The 10,000-nt window shown below is 40.4% G+C and overlaps 1 protein-coding gene across 1 annotated transcript in view; it reads left to right on the top strand.

Annotated features, from left to right (window-relative positions):
* tjap1 (tight junction associated protein 1 (peripheral)) overlaps positions 1-10,000 on the top strand; it is a 33,192-nt gene that overhangs the window by 450 nt on the left and 22,742 nt on the right.

Here is a 10,000-nt window from a genome sequence, read left to right as displayed (position 1 = left end):
GTGTATGTGTGTGTGTGTGTGTGTGTGGTGGGGGGGTGGTGGGGCAGTTTATCCGGTACACCTGCAAAACTCCAACAGCCAATCACAAGGCTGGATTTCCACGTGACCAACTACCATATTATCACGATACTTGTGTCATTATACCATATTATTGTGGTTTTCAACTACAAATTATACTAAACCCAAAAGGAAAACTTCCTCTGCTGACCTGCTAAACTAACTAGCGCCACCTAGTGGACGGAAGATGCAACTGATTTATTATTCTGGGACCAAAAACTTTTTTCATAATTCAATTCATACAATAACAGATTGATACTTATGTAATGATACGATATTATCACGATATGATATTATCACGATACTTGTGTAATGATACGATATTATCACGATACTTGTGTAATGATACGATATTATCACGATGCTTGTGTAATGATATGATATTATCACAATATGATATTATCACGATACTTTTGTAATGATACGATATTATCACAATACGATATTATCACAATACGATATTATCACGATACATGTGTAATGATACGATATTATCACAATACGATATTATCACAATATGATATTATCACGATACTTGTGTAATGATACGATATTATCACAATACGATATTTTCACAATACGATATTATCACGATACATGTGTAATGATACGATATTATCACAATACTTGTGTAATGATACGATATTATCACGATACGATATTATCACGATACATGTGTAATGATACGATATTATCACGATATGATATTATCACGATACTATATTATCACAATACTTGTGTAATGATACGATATTATCGCGATACGATATTATCACAATACTTGTGTAATGATACGATATTATCACAATACGATATTATCACGATACTTGTGTAATGATACGATATTATCGCGATAAGCTATTATCACAATACTTTGTAATGATACAATATTATCGCGATACGATATTATCACGATTCGATATTATCACGATACTTGTGTAATGATACGATATTATCACGATACTTGTCTTATGATATGTTATTCAAGATTCAAGATGCTTTATTCGTCAGTCATCACGTCAGACATGTGAGCGAGATATAGTACTCAGGTCTCAGGATCCGAAAATAAATTAAATCTAATTAAAAATAGGCTAAACGTCATAAAGTTAAAGTGCAGCATCACAGTCAGGGTGGTTTAACGTGCATTAATAAAGGCAGAGTCGAACAGTTTAAGAGTCTCTCAGCATCCGGGACAAAGCTGTTTCTCAGCCTGGAGGTTTTTGCCCGGATGCTGCGTAGCTTCCTGCCCCGAGGGGTAGAGGGGCAAAACAGTTCATGTGCTGGGTGGGAGGGGCCTCTCATGCTGGGGCAGCTCTGTCCCTGCATCTGCTGGAGTAGATATCTGCTAGGGATGGTAGGCTGCAGCCAATTATCACGATACGATATCACGATACGATATCACGATACGATATCACGATACTTGTGTCACGGTACGATATTATCACGATACGATATCACGATACGATTTCACGATACGATATCACGATACTTGTGTCACGGTACGATATTATCACGATACGATATCACGATACGATATCACGATACGATATCACGATACGATATCACGATACGATATCACGATACGATATCACGATATCACGATACGATATCACGATACGATATCACGATACGATATCACGATACGATATCACGATACTTGTGTCACGGTACGATATTATCACGATACGATATCACGATACGATTTCGCGATACGATATCACGATACGATATCACGATATGATATCACGATACTTGTGTCACAATACGATATCATTGCGAATTTTAAATATATTGTGATATGTTGCGATATAAGAAAACTTCCTCTACTGACTTCACCAGAAAACTAACTAGAGCCGCCTAGTGGACGGGAGAAGCAACTGATTTTATTATTCTGGGACCAAAAACTTACATTTTAATTTGCAGTTTATTTAATAAAAGATCGATATTTGGCGCCTGTGTATTGATACAATATTGCCACGCAAAAGATCTTGATACTGTGCTGTATTGATTTTCCCCAGCCAATCACGGGGCTGGATTACTACGTGAGATTCAACCAGCGGCCTCGGACTCAGCTTCAGATTTATAATCAGATGTTTTAAATTCCTCCTTCATCATCAGCTGATCCTCAATACTTCACTTCCTGTTGGGTTCACGTGTTTAAATACAGTCAGCTGATCAGGTGACATTTACCTGGGAAACTTACTGTTGCTATGACAACAAACAACAGAAGGACTCCTGCGACCATCCTGGGACATTTTTACATTTTAAAGCCTCAAAAATTAGTCGATTAAAGTCGTGAAGCTTCTCTTTTTATAAACTGAGTCACAAATTATCTGCTTCTGCTTCTCAATGTGAATATTTTGTGTTTTTCATCTTTATGACAGTAAACTGATTATTTTTGAGTCTTTCTGGAAACGCTGATCAACATTTTCTGACACAACGATTCATCAAATAATCAAGAAACTAATCAACAGATGGATGAAAACACTCATTAGCTGCAGCTGTGTGATGTCATCACACAAGGGAGGGAGGGAGGAAGGAAGAAGGAAGTAAAGGAGGGAGGAAGGAAGGAAGGGAGGGAAGGAGGGAGGGAGGAAGGAAGGGAGGAAGGAAGAAGGAAGTAAAGGAGGGAGGAAGGAAGGGAGGGAGGGAGGAAGGGAGGAAGGAAAGAAGAAGGAAGGAAGGGAGGGAGAAAGGAAGGAAGGAAAGAAGAAGGAAGGAAGGGGAGGGAGGAAGGAAGGAAAGGAGGAAGGACAGATGGAAGGAAGGGAGGAAGGAAGGAAAGGAGGAAGGACAGATGGAAGGAAGGAAGGAAGGGAGGAAAGGAGGAAGGACAGATGGAAGGAAGGAAGGAAGGGAGGAAAGGAGGAACGGAGGAACAGTCAAAACAGACGGGGTCAATTTGACCCGGGAGGACGACACGAAGGTTAAAGTATCAAACTGTGGATTAAAACCACTCTGACTCTAAACTCCTGTGTTTCGATCAGCCAATCAGAGTCAACGCTCCTTGTGACATCACAAGGGGCTTCACTGATACAATCATTCAATATCTTTAATATTAAAGTAACAAAGTTTCACATTAAAAACATCGACTAGCAGGAATTCATCTATAAAGGAGGAAAAAAAACAACAAAATCAATAAAGTTAAAGTTTTAAAAAGGCGAAAAATAGAAAGTTTTAAAGTTTATAGTCACAAGACAAACGATGATCACATGATGTCACATGATCAGTTTCTGCTTTAATTGATCAGTTTCTGCTTTAATTGATCAGTTTCTGCTTTAATTGATTAGTTTCTGCTTTAATTGATTAGTTGTTTGATCTATAAAGTGGTCTATGTGGATCAGACCTTCAGTTTACTGTCATAAAGGAAGCAGAAAATATTCACATTTAAGAAACTCAATCAGAGAATTCAGACTTCAAAGCGATCAATCGATTGTCAGAATTTAGTCGTTAATTAATTTTGTGATTGATCGCAGCTCTGAACGACGCTCCGTGTTTATGAGGTTCAAAGTGTTTCTGCAGCCGGCTGATTAAACAGCAGCTACTGAATATTCACTGAGTGTGTGTCTGTGTGTGTGTGTGTGTCTGTGTGTGTGTGTGTGTGTCTCTCTGTGTCTGTGTGTGTGTGTGTGTCTGTGTGTGTCTGTGTGTGTGTGTGTGTGTGTGTGTGTGTGTGTGTGTGTGTCCTCCTGCAGCCAATTTTCTGAATTTAAAGTCAAACGAAGCAGCAGAGTCGAGAGATCTGCTTCAATGCCTCCACACACACACACACACACACACACACACATACACACACACACACACACACACACACACACACACACACTTGTCTCTTTAACATAATACATTCTTCAGCCTCTCACACAAACTTGAATCATCACTAATAAATAAATAAACCCAAATTTAACCTGAAGCCTCAAACAGGCTTTTGAAGGTGTGAGGAGACAAAATGTCCCCATAATGCTGGTTCCTCAACACACACACACACACACACACACACACACACACACACACACACACGCACACACACACACACACACACACACACACACACACACACACACACACACACACACACACACACACACACACAGACAGGGTTGCAGTATGTGTGTGTGTGTGTTGTGTGAAGTTGAAGCTTGGATGTCAGCGCATCAGTCTGATCTGTTTACTGCACATGTCTCCATGGTTACCGTCTGGTTGCTATGATACAGAATATCTATAAAACTTATATAAAGTTAATTGATGAGTTATTATTATTTTTATTATTATAGTCTATAACTTCACAGATGTGTGTGATGATGAAGGGAAGGCAGCGGTAACCATAGTAACGTATATATGTACATGTGGGACGTGGCGATTGGTTGGTGTTTGTCCCGCCCCCTCCTCCGCTGTGATTGGACGGCTGAGTGAAAAATGACCAGTGCAGAGTTTTACTTAAAGTTGAATTAATTTTTTTTCAATTTTTGGCGACCAGAAAATAAAAACCCGCATCACACTGCCGGTCCGAGGGGATTAATAGAGTAGTGTCAAACTATTTCATTATTTTAATATATTGATAATTTAATGATAAATATTCATAATTATTTTGAGTGCAGCTTCTTAAACATTGTCGTTGGTTGTGTGTTGACAGTATGACATCACTTCCTGTAAATCTGTTTCATCACATAAATAAATATCATATATTATATTATATATTATATTATATATTATATTATATATTATATTATATATTATCATTATATATTTTCAAAGTTCCCAAAAATAGTTTCCAGCTGAGTTTTTCCGCCTAAAAAACAAAACAAAAAACTATTTGAAACTCGTTACGATGATAAAAATATTAGTTAGTCGCAGCTCTGATTATTTTTATTATTGATTATTTTATTAATTAAATGTGAGAATTTAGTGATTCAGTTTAATATCAAAGATAAAAACTTTTGAAATTTTTTTTCCTCGTAAAATGTCTGAAAACATGATTAGATTATAAATAAATAATAAATTAGATAATAAATAAAAAGTCTTTATATTTTTTTCTTTGTCAGATTTTTACAGTAAATATGTGAAAATCTTCGTATCTTCATCTTCATCACATTGACCTGATTCACATCTCTGACTGTGGAGCCTGTTGCTAGGAAACGGCTCCAGTGTGATGTCGTCTGTGTGATGTCAGCAAACACTGACAGGAAGTGATGTCAGAGATGATGATGAAGATGAAGATGAGGGAGGAGCTCAGTGACTTCGGCTCCAGTGCAACCAGCTGATGATGTCACAGCTCGCTATGACCAGCTTTATTTACAGCCAATCAGCAGCAGGCTCCTCTGCACATGCTCAGTAGGATTCCTGATCGGCCCGAAGACTTTACATTGTGATGAAGAAAACAGATCAATAACTGAGCTGCTCTTTGGCTCCTCTTCCTCTTCCTTATCCTCATCATCATCAAAGTCCTCTTCCTCTTCTACCTCCTCATACTTCTCCTCTTCCTCATCCTCTTCATACTTCTTCTCCTCATACTTCTCCTCTTCCTCATACTCCTCATCCTCTTCATACTCCTCCTCCTCTTCATCCTCCTTCTCATCCTCTTCATACTTCTCCTCTTCCTCCTTGTCTTCCTCCTCCTCCTCCTCCTCATCCTCCTCATACTTCTCCTCTTCCTCATACTCCTCATCATACTCTTCCTCCTCCTCCTACTTCTTCTCCTCCTCCTCCTCATCTTCCTGCTCCTCATCCTCCTCCTACTTCTCCTCCTCGTCCTCTTCCTCCTTCTCATCATCCTCCTCATCCTCTTCATCTTCCTCCTCATCATCCTCCTCTTCATCCTCCTCCTCCTCATCCTCAAACTTTCTACGTCTTCCTCAACGGTCGGCCATCTTGGCTCTGTAGCAGGAGGGTTAGTTAATATAATTTCTTCTCATATTTAACCGTCAGCAGGTTAACTGTGAAGCTTCAGTCTGCAGCAGGAGGATGAATGTCAGAGGAAGAGGAGCAGAGTATATCATTAATAATGATGATGATTATGATGATGATGATGAAGGTCTCAGTGTCACAGCTGCTCTGCATTTATATTTCATTGAAGTGACGTCTGCTCGTGTTTCGCTTCAGCGGAGACAAAACATCCTGAGCAGCGGAGAGCTACTGCGCGCATGCAGAAAGAGCAGCGGAGAGCTACTGAGCGCGTGCAGAATGAGCAGCGGAGAGCTACTGAGCGCGTTCAGAACGAGCAGAGCAGCGGAGAGCTACTGAGCGCGTGCAGAACGAGCAGAACGAGCAGAGGAGAGCTACTGAGCGCGTTCAGAACGAGCAGAGCAGCGGAGAGCTACTGAGCGCGTGCAGAACGTGCAGAACGAGCAGAGGAGAGCTACTGAGCGCGTGCAGAACGAGCAGCGAAGAGCTACTGAGCGCGTGCAGAACGAGCAGCGGAGAGCTACTGAGCGTGTGCAGAACGAGCAGAGCAGCGGAGAGCTACTGAGCGCGTGCAGAACGAGCAGAGCAGAGGAGAGCTACTGAGCGCGTGCAGAACGAGCAGAGGAGAGCTACTGAGCGCGTGCAGAACGAGCAGCTGAGAGCTACTGAGCGCGTGCAGAACGAGCAGAGGAGAGCTACTGAGCGCGTGCAGAACGAGCAGCGGAGAGCTACTGAGTGCGTGCAGAACGAGCAGAGGAGAGCTACTGAGCGCGTGCAGAACGAGCAGAGGAGAGCTACTGAGCGCGTGCAGAACGAGCAGCGAAGAGCTACTGAGCGCGTGCAGAACGAGCAGGGGAGAGCTACTGAGCGCGTGCAGAACGAGCAGAGGAGAGCTACTGAGCGCGTGCAGAACGAGCAGAGCAGAGGAGAGCTACTGAGCGCGTGCAGAACGAGCAGCGGAGAGCTACTGAGCGCGTGTAGAACGAGCAGAGGAGAGCTACTGAGCACGTGCAGAACGAGCAGAGCAGAGGAGAGCTACTGAGCGTGTGCAGAACGAGCAGAGGAGAGCTACTGAGCGTGTGCAGAGCAGAGGAGAGCTACTGAGCGCGTGCAGAACGAGCAGCGGAGAGCTACTGAGCGTGTTTAATGATAATAAATTAAACACACAGACACAAAAACAATCAATAACAAACATTTTGCTGATCAGAAGATTAGAAACAGATTTAATAATCGATGGTTTCTCTTTTTATTGACTTTTACTGTGTGTGTGTGTGTGTGTGTGTTACTGTGTGTGTGTGTGTGTGTGTGTGGGATTACATGCCTCTAAAGGTTTATCTCCGCTCAGAGAGCATTATGGGAAGGATGAGTTAGGGGAAGGGGGGGCAGGAGTGGGGGGGGGGGGGCTGAAGCAGATCGCAGTCATGTGACTGTCATCAGGCTAGAAAACTTTATTCTAATCAGTTTACAGTTTTGAGTCATTTATTGATTCAACTTCTTAAATGTGAATATTTTCTGCTTTGAGACGTTTGAGGCTCTTAAAGAGACAAAGAGAGAAATAATATTAATATAGAGAATACCGGTTACTCCTTCTCACAATGCTCCTCCTCTTACTCTTGTTTTCCTCCTCAAACTTCTACTTCTTTTCTTTTTCCTCCTCCTCCTCCTCTTCCTCCTCTTCCTCTTCCTCCTCCTGCTCATACTCCTCCTCCTCCTGCTCATACTCCTCCTCCTGCCCATTCTTCTTCTTCTCCTCCTCCTCCTCTTCCTCTTTATACTCCTCCTCCTCTTCCTCCTGCAGATTATAAATATAGAGCTGAAATGTAAAGAACGAGTTATTTAAAGATTTGTTCTAATATAAAACTCAGTGAGTAAAGAAAAGATTCATTAATGAGTCAGAGTAGAAACACACACACACACACACACACACAGGGTAACACACACACACACACACACACACACACACACACACACACATACACAGGATAACACACACACACACACACACACACACAGGGTAACACACACAGACACACTCACACACACACACAGACACACACAGACACGCACACACACACACACACACACACACACACACAGAGCAGATGGCATGCTGGGACAGACGACAGACCTTTTAATGTCCTTACTAACCAATCAGCTGATCAGGGTTATTGATCTCTGATTGGTTCCTCTCCTTCAGCAGGTTTACAGGAAGCTGCTGTAAAAGAGAGAAAATGTTTAACTCTTTACATCCTGATCATATCCTGACTCATCATTAGTCTCTAAAGCAGGAGGGTCAAACTCCTCTTCATTCATTCATGTCTGTGGCTTATCAGCATCTGAATGAATGACTCATCAGATCAGTGTGAGGATGAGTAGGCTGAAACCTTCCTCACATCAATACATCAAACTAACAGAAACATCATATTTCATCATCATTGAGCTTCCACTGAGGCTCTGTCAGTGATGTCATCTCCTTACTTTTAATTTAAGGGTCAGTGATAAATAAGTGTTGGTAAGATGATGAATTAATAAATCAGTTAAACTAGTTTTAAAAGCAGCATCAGGTTTGTTAAAACAGCAGGAGAGAAATTCAGACTGAACTCAGCGGCTCCGTAGCAGCAAGACATCATGGACGTCCGTAGCAGCAAGACATCATGGAGGTCTGTAGCAGCAAGACATCATGGACGCCCGAGTTACGCCCAGTTCAATATAATCAATATATTAAAAAAAGATCAATAAGAGAAAACTGGATCAATGTGTAATTAAGATTTTATTGTTTTAATAATTGTTTTATAAATGGATGAATGCAGAAAAATACCTTAAACATCTTTAAAAACTAGTTTTAAAAGGCATCTTTTATTAGTCAGTATGAACAAGAGGAACATGGGTCAGTAACTAATAAGTGTTGGTTAAATGATGAATTCATAAATCAGTTAAACTAGTTTTAAAAGCAGCATCAGGTTTGTTAAAATGTACATTTAGTATTTTTGTTGGTTTTATATCATTTGAAATGACATTTGCACCATTTTTTTACCAAAAGTAAGACTGAATGCTCCTGAAAATGTCAAATGGTGTAACCACAAAAGAATGATACATATTACATATTTTATCACCTACAGTGTATTTAAGTGGACTTATACTAATAATGACTTCATTTAAAACATGTAAATGGTTCCTGATCTCCATGGTTACCAGAGTAAATGTAATATTTAGAACAATTGTATTCCATTACCTTTATTTAATATAAAGTTATAATGTAAGATCATGCCAAACTAGTTGATATGGTGTTTTATTGTCAATTTACAGTTTTTAAGCAAGTTGAATTATTTGGTACAAAGTTTTTATGGTTACACCACTTAGACATTTTTGCCATAATCCTCTAATATATTCTCTCTAAATGGATTAAAAGCAGAAATTTGATGCTGGGTCCACAAAAAAAGAATGTGTGCAAGTTATTCATACGTTTATTTTAATATTTTAACCCTTTACATTTAAACTAAACCACATGGACAGTATAATAAACCTCACTGACCCTTTAAATGTAGAGTCTTGCGTCTCTAATCAGACTGAGTGTTGAGTTGGCAGGAAGCCGACAGCGAGCCTGCAGACAGCGCTGAGGGAAACACTGACTCCTCCTCAGCAGCTGCACAGAATTTAACTCGTTTCTGTGATGGAAAAAGAAAAGCCGGTTCAGATCAGGCAAAGGCTCATGGGAGATGTAGTCTGAACAGGGTGACGAAGACGTTTCATGGTCCACCAATAAAAAGCAGAGTAATACTCACTGAATATTCACTATGTGTGTGTGGGTGTGCGTGTGCGTGGTGTGTGTGTCTCTGTGTGTGTACAAAGTATAAAGTGGAGAAAACACTTAAAGTATAAAGTGCACAACTTCTATTTTTAGCCTTTATTTTGTTTGTTTTTCAGCATTTTAACATCTTTTTTTCATCTATTTGTTTCACCTTTTTTCTCTCAAATGATAAAAGTGATAAAACTTGAGAAATTTTGTAATAAATACGACTGTTTCTATCTCACATAGACGCTG

This window comes from Scomber scombrus, chromosome 12, assembly GCF_963691925.1.
Source record: "Scomber scombrus chromosome 12, fScoSco1.1, whole genome shotgun sequence".
NCBI classification, from domain to species: domain Eukaryota; kingdom Metazoa; phylum Chordata; class Actinopteri; order Scombriformes; family Scombridae; genus Scomber; species Scomber scombrus.
The sequence above is the reverse complement of the archived record's forward strand: the minus strand, read 5'-3'. Positions and strand labels throughout refer to the sequence as shown.